At 36.1% G+C, this 11,794-nt stretch overlaps 1 pseudogene; it reads right to left on the bottom strand.

Moving 5' to 3' along the window:
• Positions 1 to 2,933: 2,933 nt before the first annotated feature.
• Positions 2,934 to 7,606, bottom strand: LOC132301298 (subtilisin-like protease SBT3; annotated as a pseudogene).
• Between the last annotated feature and the right edge of the window lie 4,188 nt (positions 7,607 to 11,794).

Raw genomic sequence — 11,794 nt, 5'->3', positions numbered from 1 at the left:
CCTTAACATAGTTCCTTTCATGGTGGAACATCCACACACCAATTAATCTAAATTATCATAACTACAGTCCCAAAATACAAGATTAATATTTAAAGTCCCTGTCTTATAACGTTACATGATACAATTGCATGGAAACATATACCATAATTCCACTAGTTTCATTTACATCAAACAAAAGATAAGTTCGTTCTTAAGTTACAAGGCCATGAATACTAACTTAGTTACATTTCCATAACTACAAATATACACAGAACGGTCAAAATACAAAATAGCAAACAACCTTCTAACAACTTTCAAGCTTGAGGTGGATTGTTATCCGCCAGTTCATTTCTAAAACCTGAAAAAAATAATATAAATAGTAGGGTGAGCATAAAGCTCAGCAGGAGACACTTAAGACACACATCTTGTGTCCTTGTGAATCCAAACAAAGCATAGGCTAATGGGAAATGGGGATCATACAATGTCGGGAAATAATACAGCATAACGATTCAATGTCAAGTATATCCAATGCAATGGTATGAGATGCAATGCATGCTAGTGTCGCTCCCCATTTTCATAATCCAAAACATCATTTCCAAACTGTTAATACAGCCCGCCCTTTGGTAGCCCCGCCGCGACACGAGAGGAGGATTGGCTAGTGTCCCTGACCTTTGGTAACCCCGCGGCGTCATTATGGGGCCCAGCTAGCTCAACTACGCTAGGACGACTCCCTAGTCCCCTCTAGGCTATATTAACCTCCGGCCCGTTGGTAACCCCGCAGCGACCGGGTTTCGCATAAAACCATTTCATCAAAAACACTTCCCTGAAATTCCCCATATTTATTTCAAGAACAATTTCTCCCATTTCATGCAAACCCAATGGTATGTGCATGTATCTATGTTCCATACATTCAATGTCATGGCATTTAAAATTCTACACCATAAAATTAAACATGTAACATGTTCAACATCTCCCAAGTAATTATTAACACATTAAGATACATCAAAATACATTTAAGCATGCTTTACACATAAAACAACTCACATTCAAATACAGGAATTTCTCTAGACATCATTTAAAATAATTATTGATACAATTAACTTCTAATTAAGCATGCTTGGCATAACAAATGATTATAACTCACAATGGAACAAGAAGGTAGTGGATTAAAGTGTCCCTACCTCAAATTTGCACAAAACCCTTAAAATGGGTCTTGAATTTCGAACTCCAAGAAGGGCACCAAATCTGGAATTGTTCATATGGATGCGTAGAGCTCGTCGTGGGCTTCGTTTTGCCTCAAACGGCACCTAAATCCACCAAGTAACGAAGAATAAATCTTGCCTCAAAGATTGGGTTGAAAAAGAAAAGAAAATGAAATAGAAAATTGAGAGAGAGAGATAGATACGGGGAGAGAGAAAGAATGAGAGACCAAAAATGGTCTCTAGCCACTTAAGGCTTAGTGGTGGGACCCACCAAAAATTCTTTTCTTTTCTCTTTTTCTTTTTCTTTTTAATTTACAGACATTACAGTACAAGCAATTTCAGTTTTGGCCTCCCCTAGGATTTTGAGTTTTGAGACCCATTTTGAGGGTTTTTCTACAATTTGAGGTAAGGGTGTTCTAATACATAAAATTCTTGTACTTTTGTGAGTTTTATTGTTTAATTTGATGTTAAGCATGCTCAATTAGTATAATCTTTTGTAAAACGAATTTAAATGTCGGTTATGGAACACATGACTACTTGTTACTTGTTGTGTAGTGATTATATATATACTTATGTGAAGCTAAATTTATGTTTTAAATGCTTACCATGTTAAATTGATGTTGATTAAAAGTATGAGTTATGTGTTTTGGAAAAATTATGTTGGATAGTATGTATGAAAATTTTATTGTTAAATTGATGATTTGAAACATGGTGCATTCTTGCATCCATTGGGAAGAGAAATGGGAAAAGTGTTTTCAAAACAAAGAAAAATTAAATTTTGGGAAAATGTTTTCTAAAATCATTTGCGAAAACCTGGATGCCTAGTGGTCCATGATGTTAGTGTGATCTAGAGGGGGATTAGAGAGAGACTCTAGTGTGGTTGAGCTACCCAGACGACGATATGGAGGTGCCATGTGGTCGGGGAAAAACTAACCAACCCCTCCCTCGTGACGCCTTGGAGGTGCCTTGGGTCGGATTACATTAACGGTTTGGATGTTGAAACAGGAATGTTTCAGAAATAGGGAGCGACATGAGCATGGCATTGCACTTCATTGGCATACATGGCGTGTTTGTGACTTGAATGACATATGTGTTTATATTGGATGTTGTGGTTATGGTATATATTCCAGGTATAGTATGATCATGTTCTCTTGTTTTCTATTCTATACATGGATTCACGAGGTTATAAGAAGTGTGTCTTAGACACTTCCTACTGAGCTTATGCTCACCCCTTTATTATTAACATTTTTCAGGACACGGAAGGAAAGTGGCGGATGACGATCCACCACAAGTTTAGACGAGATTGGAAACCTATTTTATTTTGCTATCTTTTGTATTAGAACTCTAATATTTTGTAAATGTAATCATTTTGAGAATGTGATGTAATATTTGTATTGTGCGTTGGGACAAGATAGATTAGTTTTAAGGCCTAATGAGGCCATTGCATTTTTTTAATGTTTTTTAACAGGTTGTAGAAGGACTTTTCTGTGAAGGTCATGCTGAATTTTATATATTTTATTATTATTATTTTGGTATCTTTTTGGGTCGTTACATGTATAGCCAAAGGACTTCTCACCACATGAGTCCCTTTACATTATTTTAGAGTAAATACCCACAAAAAAGCACTTTGAAATATGGATAATAGGTCTTGGACTGATTATATACCTCCTAAATAAACTGACATTATTCTGGATTAAATACCACAAATAATCAATCTACAATATGGCCAATAGGTCTTGAAAGATAAAATGGTTATGTACCTCCTACATAAGGTGCATAGGCAGCAACAATAGGACTTCTCACCATATGACTCCCATTAACATCATTCCTGCTTGAATACCCATAATTCACTAAGGAATCACTCTATGGACTAGCATCTCCAACACTGACCTCTATCGTTATATTGAACTCGGCTTTGTTGTACTTTCCAGCAAACGACACCACTGAGGGCGGCACAATAACTTCCATTCCTGACGGAGCCTTCACCACTGCACGATTAGTAGAGGGACTATCTACTACATTTGTTAACACTCGATTAAAGGTGTAAGTCATAGTGTTGGTGTTATTGAGGATAACAATAAAAGATGGGTAATTAAGGTCAAAACTGGCTCGATCACAGCTGAAATTTGACCTCCTGGTGATGATCTTAATCTGTTTGTTTATGTAGTTCATTCCACACAAGTAATTGATATAGTTATGCACCTTTATGTCATAAACAAGACCAGGATCCATGGCATTTTCAGGGTTTATATGTCCTGCTCTAAAATCAAGAAGAGTCCCAGCAACATTTGTGGCCATCATTTGTGGCCATATCAATGATGGGGTCATTGTTATTATCAATCACATAAGCAGTGGTCATCATGGCAGATTGGCTGGCAGCTGGGCTCCAATCCTTGTGGACTGCTTTTAGCAACGTTGCTATGCCAACTGCATGGGGAGAAGCCATTGAAGTGCCAGAGATGATTGCAAATTTTTTTTTTTGGAGAGTAGAGATGATTGCAAAATTGCTAAGCAATAATTCGTCTCCTATAGGTGCAATTCCTCTGTTGGGTGCCCATGCAGCTAAAATATCAACCCCAGGAGCAAAAATATCAGGCTTTAGTATCCATGGAGACTTGAAGTCTGGCCCTCGTGATGAGAACCATGCCACAATAGAGGTAGGCTTAGCACCCAACAATGTTATCTAGAACTTGATGCTAACAATTGCATTCTCTGTTTTGATTAAGTACGTAGTCTTTGATCAAATCTCCATCATTTGGGGTTACTGCCACAAATGGAAAATTGAAATCACTTGGTTTAAAAAATCTTTGGTCATCTGTACTAAAGATTGCTCCAGCAGCTCCTGTCCTTTCTATTTCAAACGTATTGACTCCTGATTCTTCATCAATGAAGTCATAGAAAACAAACTTCCCCGCAACATCTTTTGGGTTAAGAGAATATGTTGGAAGTTAATTCAAATTTAACTTCATTGATATCGTCAATGTTATCTTGACAGTTAGAGTTTTGAAATTAAAATAAAATGATTGATAGGTTTAGGTTGTTATCATTCAGATCATGTTACACGTACTTACTGTGTATTTAAAGAAAGTGATTGTAATCATATTGGTATCCAAAAAAAATTAATATAATTTACGTGATTGTTTCCTTTCACGTATATTTTTCTTCCTGTTCCTGTTGTTACGTGTTGGTTCATCACTAGCCAAAAAGGCTAACAGTGGTATCAGAGCAGTTGACGATCAGCCGGGATTACACAAAAACGTGAAAAAAAGGTTGAGGTAAAAAAAAATAAAAAATAATGGCCGCAACAGGTAATAACAACTCTCATCCATTTGTTCCTACTTTTAAAGGTGAAAATTACCAGTTTTGGAGTATTAAAATGAAAACAATTTTTATTTCCCTTGATTTGTGGGAACTGGTTGAGAGTGGTTATGCAGAAAATGATAATCAGGAAGAGAGAGTTACTGCTGCACAAAGAACAGCATTGAAAGAGAACAAGAAAAAAGATGCCAAGGCGTTGTCTTATATCCAACAAGGGTTAGACGACACTATTTTTCCAAGAATAATGGGAGCCAAAAACATCCAAGGAAGCATGGGAGTTGCTTCAGAATGAGTACGAAGGATTGACTCAACTAATTACTTTAAGATTACAGACTCTCCGTTGTGAGTTTGAAACATTGATGATGAAAAGTTCTGAGTCAATTCATGCTTACCTAATTAGAGTTACTTCTATTGTTAATCAAGCAAAATCTCTTGGTGTTTTGAATGATCAAAAAATCATTGAAAAAGTTTTGAGAAATCTAACTCCTAAATTCAATAGTGTCGTAACTGCAATTGAGGAGTCAAATGATTTATCTAAGTTGTCTTTTACTCAATTGATGGGATCATTAAAAATGCATGAAGAAAGATTAAACAGGTCTACAGAAAGTCAAGTAGAGCAGGCTTTACAAACAAAATTGGAGTTTAAAAGATGCTCAAATGGAAAAGGGAAAAACTATGGATTTCAAGGCAAAAGAGGGAATCAATTCAATGGAAAAAGGGAGACAATTCAATAAAGGTTACGGTGAAATTCCTATTTGTTTTCATTGTAGTAAGAAAGGCCATATTCAACAGGATTGTTGGTACAAAAATAAGAATCCTGATATCCCTCAGCGCTCTTTTTGTAAAAAATATGGACATAATGAAAAAGACTGTTGGTATAATCCTAAACATCAAGCTAACTTTCATGAGGAAAGAGTTGATGAAGAAAAAGTTGAAGATGAAAATGATAATGATGAACATCTATTCATATCTTGCCTCAATCCCACTACAAAAAATATGTGGCATCTTGACAGTGATTGTAGTAACATATGACCGGAGATAAATCTATTTTTGTTAAACTTGATGAATTTGTAAAGTCGCAGGTGCGTATGGGGAACGACAAAAGGGTCCAAGTTCAAGGCAAAGGAACCGTTGCAGTAAATACAAATTTTGGTAAAAAATTGATTGATGAGGTTTTGTATGTTCCAAGTGTGGCTCAAAATTTGATCAGTTTGGGACAGCTACTCAAGAAAGGTTGTTCAATTGTGTTTGAAGATGACAGATGCATGTTGTATAACAAAGGAGATAAAAAATTAATATTGTTTTCAAAAATGTCTGATAACAATATTTATCCTTTTGTTTTTTCTAAGCTCAGAGATGATGAGAAGAAGAGAGAAGTGGTTGTATGCACAGCAAAAAAAAAAAAAAAAAAAAAAACCTCTAGAAAAAGCATTGAGAATTCAAAAGACAAAGAAGAAACCAGTGGAAGACAAGCCTAAAAGACTGAAATTTCAAACAAAACAAAGCATGGAAGAAGCAACAATGTTGGCAAAAGATTCAAAAGAAACAGTAGCAGTGATCGTGGTAGAAATTTGAAGACTTACCCTAAATTTATTAAAGATGTTTGAAAATTTGAATTAAGGGGGAGTCTTGGAAGTTAATTCAAATTTAACTTTATTGAAATTGTCAATGTTATCTTGACGGTTAGAGTTTTGAAATTAAAATAAAATGATTGATAGGCTTAGATTGTTAGAGTTTGAATGATGATTGTTATCATTCAGATCACGTACTTACTGCCTATTTAAAGAAAGTGATTGTAATCATATTGGTATCCAAAAAAAATTAATATAATTTACGTGATTGTTTCCTTTCACGTATATTGTTCTTCATGTTCCTATTGTTACGTGTTGGTTCATCACTAGCCAAAAAGGCTAACAGAATAATCGTTGCAAATTTCTTTGCTTCTATTCCATCTTGGCCAAAGTATGTTGGAACCCTAGACACTGACAAGTCCAATGGGTAGACAGATTTTCCTACAACAGTGAAGGCCTCATCACCAAGTGTAACATTAGCTGCATAATCGCGATCGATTGTCCCAGCACCAACAGTTGTGATCCAAGGAGCTCCATTGAGTATAGTGAAACCATGAGGACCACTATTGCCAGCTGAACATGACACAAAAATCCCTTTCTTCATGGCTGCAAAAGCTCCCACTCCAGTAGGGTTTGCATCAAAAGGCGTTTCACTGAATCTCAATGACAATGACATGAGATCTACCCCGTCAGCTATGGCTTGGTCCATGCCGGCTAATGTGTCTGTGGCAGCAGACTCATAATTGTCGTTGCAGAAAAGCACCTCGTACATGGCAAGCCGAGCTTTTGGTGCAACTCCAGTTGCTGTTCCTTTTTGCATAACCAAAGTAATTGGCACCTTGTACTGGGCTTCCAGCAGCAGTGGACGATGTGTGTGTCCCATGTCCAAAGTAGTCCCTCGGAGAGTCGTAGTCATCAGTTCTTGATATGTTTAACCCTTGTTGCTTCATCCCTTTACTGAAAGAGCGAGCTCCAATGAGTTTTCTGTTAAAATACGAAGAGTTGAATTCTACCCCTGACTCACATGCCCCGCGCCATCTCTCTGGCACCGGGGGCATGCCATCATCTCTGAAACTCTCACTTTCTGGCCAAATGCCAGAGTCAATTATACCAATAATCATGTCATCACCAAAACTGGCTTGAGGCCACAGGCCAGCACTCTTTTTCAGGCCAAGAAACTCTGGAGTATGTGTGGTGTCAAGCTTTCCAGAGGTCTCAGGGTACGTGGCAATATGGCCAGGCATCTTTTCGAGCTGATCTAGATGAGACCGAGATAGCACAGCACTGAAGCCATCCAATACATGGTTTTAGGTGTAGAGATGGGTTGGGAAAACACCATGATTAGATAATGACAGGGATGAATGCATCACCGTATAGACTCGTATACCAATTATCATGATCTGAGAAGGGAGTGGGCATGGCTGATTTGTCCATGTAGATGATGTAGGTGGCACGATCATCCACCGTGGAAGCTGACAAAGCAGCTGAAAGGAGGAGGAAGAGAGGGAGGAGCTTGTATGGAAGGTAGCATTCCATTGTTGAAGTGCAGCGACTGCAGATCACAAGAAATCAGAACATTACAAGTGGTTATATAGGTCAGTTTGTTTAAATGTTAATGGAACATCTACCTAAATAACTACTGTCTTGGGGATATTTTAAAAGCTAAATAAACTAAACTGGAATAGGTCGAACCAACTAGATGAGGACGGACAGAATGAAAAGTAGTAGTGATTGGAGTTACTCTGAAGGCCGGACAGTGATTCTCATAGTTATGGTCGCCAAGTTTCTTGTAATACCACCTAATGTTAAATACGTAGTAAATAAATAAACATGGTATTGTCATTGCCAACTGTTAGAACCAATCTATTTTGAATCGCCAAAAAAAAAAAAAAAAAAACAGAAGAGTAAGAACCAGTCTTTATCATTCTGGACATCCAAGGGTTCGATCAGTTCTCCATTTGAAAAAACAATGATAAAGTGTGATTTATGCAAATTGATTAAGCTCCATATGTATATGTATCTTTAACAATTATGCTTAGAAACATCAGATTAAAGAATTAACACACCAAAAATTCACATGGATCAAGGAAGAATGCATTTATCAGGACTGTTTCATTGAACATGATACAATACAGAGCAATCAAATAAGGAATATTACAAGAAAAAAGCTTGGTTTATACTTTATAAAATGAAACATAATAGTGTTGTTAAATTAAACAGAAAATACAAGTAAGAGATCAAACACACACACAACAAGAACATGCAAATTTTACTTCGCTCATCCAAAATTCAAGGCTACGTTCAAGGGGGTTGCAGGAATTTCACCATGATAATAAAAAAAACTATAGTGGATACAGAGAGTTCAGAATAAATATATATCCTTGCACTAGGGCAACATAACATGAATCTTTATTTGCAGATGATACAATGACTCATTCTTATATGGAATTTTTGAGATTAGTCTTCAAACCTATGTCAGACGCAGAAGAACATATATATTACTACATTTTCCCATCATCTCTTTCTAAAACATGGGCGAAAAATTGAAAAGGGACATGTCAGTGACAAGCATAAATACTTCAGCTATAAGATCCTAATTAAGTTAAAGACATTAAAAACTCTCAAAAGATGGTAACTGAACAATTCTTCTAGCCCCCAACAGCAGCCAGCTGGAAATTCCTCTTGTTAACCGCTTCCTCGTCCAAAACCACATCACCTTGTCCAAAACGTACTCTGATAATTAATCCAGTGGCTTCTTCTACCGTTGCTGATATAATGCTTCAAAACAACGCAAAGAAAATTCGACAGTAGTAGCTCACAAGTTATCTCTTGAACTGCTGGAGACTTTGGTCATCAATTTCACGTCATCTCTCACCATGTCTGCCATCTTCTTGATAAGATTCGCCTTCCAAAGTAATCATCAGTGTTATGAAATAAGAATCGAATAGGAGTTTATAAGAACAAAAGAAAATTAATGACAAGAAAATAAAATAGGCACACACACAAATAAAACAAAGATTTATACGTGGTTCACCCTCACAAACAGGATTACGTCCACGGGCGAAGATGATTCGTATCACTATAAAAAAGAAGATTACAAATTGAAGAACATTTTGGTTCTTCCACACAATAATCTCTCTTCTCACACTACTAACTCACCAACAAAAAGACTGACATAACACTCTCAAGAAATACCCAAATATTATATGATTTAAACGAGAAAAACTTACCCAAATACAAGCTCCAAGTGTCACTTGAAGATTGCACACACAAAATGATTTTCTCACACACAGAAAACAAATATACTCTCTTGATCCGAATATTGTCTCTTTCTCGGATGCTTTTCATCGAATGAGTGCAAGGCTACTTATAGCCAAAAATATACTTGATGTCCAAGTATATTACAAAGCTTTCTTTGGAAGCCAAATGACACTTACTGCCCAAGAATAATTCTTGCTACCCAAGAATTTCAAAGCTTTCTTTGGAAGCTTCACCATCACACTTCTGTAGCTAATAGATTTTTGCCATGTCATAAATGAAATTTAGACAAATTTCTAAAATTCTCCACCTTGACTAAAATTCTCCACCTTGGCAAAAATTTCGAATGAGCCACAAATGTCAACAAAACTCCATTTTTAGCAAAATTTCTCCATCTTAGCACAAATGAGAAGACAACATCATAAAGAGTCTTTCTTCAACACAATGTGAGTAATAACGCCATCATCATCTCCAACACAAAAGAAATTAATAAAGAATTCTAGTTAAGTTTGAGTCATTCTCAAACTTAATCATCGGGCTCTCATTCTTCAACCTATGCATGTCTTGTGCAGCCAAAAGCATACCTCCAATATTTCTATCAGACTTTAAGTGTTTATCAAAAACACCCTAAAAAACTCTAATTTTGACATACCCTTCAGCAAACTTCTCCAACCGCCCACTAACCATCGGTTGGTAATGAAAAGTCATCTTCTCACCTTTGTGGAGAATAGGACGTCCTTGACTTTTCCTCGCATCTTTATTGTGACTAACTAGTTACCTCCCACGCATCTTAATGGCACTCGAATAGACTATCTCATTGCCACCAAAATTATTGCAAGTCAATATCACACCTGTCCTCATTGGTCTGCCTCCCTATAAGGACTGCTGCAACTTCGGTTGCCATCTGAAAACATATTTCATTCTCCCACCATGTTGTGTGGTCCCTTCACAACCCTTTTGAGAACTAGGATCATAACTCCTCTTTCTAACTCTTCCTTTGCCAAGACCTTGCCAAGTCAGCAGGGCTTGCATATATCTTAATGCGCCAAATATTGAAACTAATCTTGCCATCAAATTTCTCAATCTCATATCTAGTCGATATCTTAAAAAACTCCCCAAAATATTTCTCATTGAAAAGTACTCGTGTACAATACCATACATGTGAATAGTATTTGTACACAGTACACGAACCCGAGCTCTGATACCAGTTTGTTATGAAATAAGGATCGAATAGGAGTTTATGAAAATAAGAGAAAATTAATGACAAGAAAATAAAATAGGCACACACACAAATGAGATAAGGATTTATGCGTGGTTCATCCTCAAATAGGGTTACGTCCATGGGCGATGATGATTCATATCACTATAAAGAAGAAGATTACAAACTGAAGAACATTTTGGTTCTTCCACACAATAATCTCCCTTCTCACACCACTAACTCACCAACAAAGAGACTCACACAACACTCTCAAGAAATACCCAAATAGTAAATGGTTTACACGTACAAAGAGAAAAACCCACCCAAAGACAAGCTTCAAGTGTCACTTGAAGATCGCACACACAAAAGGATTTTCTCGCACACACAAAACCAATATATTCTCTTGATCCGAATATTGTTTCTTCCTCGGATGTTTTTCATTGAATAAGTGCAAGGCTATTTATAGCCAAAAATATAACTGGTGTCCAAGTATATTACAAAGCTTCCTTTGGAAGCCAAATAGCACTTGCTACCCAAGAATAATTCTTGTTGCCCAAGAATTTCAAAGCTTTCTGTATAAGCTAATTTGGAAACTTCATCATCACACTTCTATAGCTAATAGATTTTTGCCACGTCATAAATAAATTTTAGACAAATTTCTAACTGGCAGGAACATGATTGAGAGGTATATAACCATTTTAACTGCACAAGAACATACAATGATTTCAACTACACAAGAATGGCAATAGAATATGTTTCTCATACATCTAACTTTAATAACTAATATTCTGTTGCAAATATCTTTAAAATATTCCGATCAAGCGATGTGAGATCATGACTATTGTAATTTTGAAAGTTTAATTTCGACCTTTGGTCTAATAAGTACACAACACAATCCAATTCCATTCAAGTCTTTGAACTCCAGTTAGAATTTGGATTCAGTTAAAGAACAGAGTTGTAATTGATCTCATCTTATACTCAAGTTGAATTCATGTCTTGTAAAACAATTAAAAAAGTGTGAAAAAAAAGCATAAAACAATTAATTAATGGTTCGTTTATGTTTCTATCCAAACTAGAAACTACTTGTTATAGGGAGTCTTTTCAATAATGATTGAAAGCATGTTTGATAAAACAAATTTTGTTGCAAAATTTATTAATGTAAAAATATGAAAACATGTTAGAAAAAAAAATGTTACAGAACTGAAAAACAAAAATGACTTGTTAAAAAAGGCCTTTAGATCACACTTACTGTTTTTTGTTTTTTTGTT

Source organism: Cornus florida, unplaced genomic scaffold (assembly GCF_030987335.1).
Source record: "Cornus florida cultivar Cherokee Brave unplaced genomic scaffold, ASM3098733v1 CherokeeBrave_3.0.0_Hap2_Chr03, whole genome shotgun sequence".
NCBI classification, from domain to species: Eukaryota; Viridiplantae; Streptophyta; class Magnoliopsida; order Cornales; family Cornaceae; genus Cornus; species Cornus florida.
Note: the sequence above shows the minus strand (reverse complement) of the source record. Positions and strands in the feature narration are given on the sequence as shown.